Below are 1,767 nucleotides of genomic sequence, written 5' to 3'. Positions count from 1 at the left end.
TTTGGAAACATGGTATCTTAACACCTATTTTCAAATCCGTTGATGCAGGCGAAATGAATGATTATCGACCTATTATCGACGTTTTACTATACTGCCAGTAATATTTAAAGTTCTCGAGAAAAAGTAATCAATTAGCAGCATTTTTGGAAAAGAATAACCGTATATCAAACACACAACACGGCTTTATCAACCAAAAAAGTCACAAATTGAATTTATAATGACACAGACAACAACCCGATAAATGTGCTCACTCTATGTGACTTATCGGCCTTTGATAACTTCAGCCATGAAATACAGAATCACAGAATCAATAACTTTTGGATAAAAAAAATCAAATTCCATGAAAAACTATCATCAAAGAAACAAGTTTCATTCGGTATTCCACAAGGCTCCATCCTGGGCCCAATCTTATTCATTATATTCATTAATGATCTGCCATCAATTGCAAAAAACTGTCTTCTTATTCAAAACGCTGATGACTCTCAATTTCTTCACGCTGCCTCTGATAACAATTTAAATGAGTTGATAGGAAAAGCTAAATAAATCCTAACAGGAGCAAGACAATGCTTCAAAATGAACGGCCTGAAGCTAAATCCACAGAAAATGTATTTTATAGGTAGCCGTCATAACATAACATTGACCACATCTACAGAAAAGTAATGGGCACTCTGATAAACTTAATTCACATAAAAAAGAGAATATCTACATAAACAATAATTGCTGCTATACAAGCACTAGCACTTAGTTTAATCAATTACTGCCTCTCTCTCTCTTTCTCTCTCAAGTTCTCTCTCTGATTCTCATTCTCTCTCTCTCATTTTCTCATTCTCTCTCTCTATCAAGCTCTCTCTCTCTATCAAGCTCTCTCTCTCTCCCTCTCTCTCTCTCTCTCTCTCTCTCTCTCTCTCTCTCTCTCTCTCTCTCTCTCTCTCTCTCTCTCTCTCTCAAGCTCTCAGACCTATACGTCACGTGTAGAAATTGAAAAGCACTAGAACGGCAAAATCGATTGCTCTTCTGCAAGAGCGAGGGCTTCGACGTGAAACAATAAAGGTTTCCCAAGAATAAAAGCAAAAATGTCTGGACTGGTTCACTTCATAAATGCAAGCGGTAAAAGTCTGGACTATTTCGGAAACGCAGGTGTCAAAAGAGTCTAAACTATTCATCGATATTGGGGCTAAAAAATCGGATCTAGTTGATAGACGCAGGTGCCAAACGTTTGGTCCATTCACAAACACACTTACTATACGCTTGATCCATTCATAGACTGGTTTCAAGTGTCTGATGCATTTTGTGGACAACAATGCTAGAATTCTAGTCTTTTTTTATAAACAGAAGTGCTAGAACTCAAGCCTTTTCATAGAAGTGCTAAATATCTATTTTTTTTGTTGTTGTTGTTTTTTTCATGAACATGTGGTAAAACTATTTTATCATAGGCAAGTGCTAAAACTCTAGTCTTCCATGAACAGAAGTTCTAAAACTGAAGACTTTTTCTTAGACATAAGTGCTAAAACTATCTTTTTTCATAGACACTTCGAAATCTATATTAGGAAACCAACAAAGATAAATAAGAAAATAGAGTAAACGATAGCGAAAGACAAAAAAAAAAAGAAAACAAAAATTAGAATTGGGTAGAAATATCTTCCTCTTCATTTTGTCCCGATTGGCAGATTGAGAATTCAGTTACAGTTGATAGACATCTTGCAGTAAAAGTACCGTGGAACTGGGACGAGAAAGATTTGTAAGCGAAATTTATTACTCTCTCTTTCT

This window comes from Penaeus vannamei, chromosome 31 (assembly GCF_042767895.1).
Source record: "Penaeus vannamei isolate JL-2024 chromosome 31, ASM4276789v1, whole genome shotgun sequence".
In the NCBI taxonomy this organism is placed as follows: Eukaryota; Metazoa; Arthropoda; class Malacostraca; order Decapoda; family Penaeidae; genus Penaeus; species Penaeus vannamei.
The sequence above is the reverse complement of the archived record's forward strand: the minus strand, read 5'-3'. Positions refer to the sequence as shown.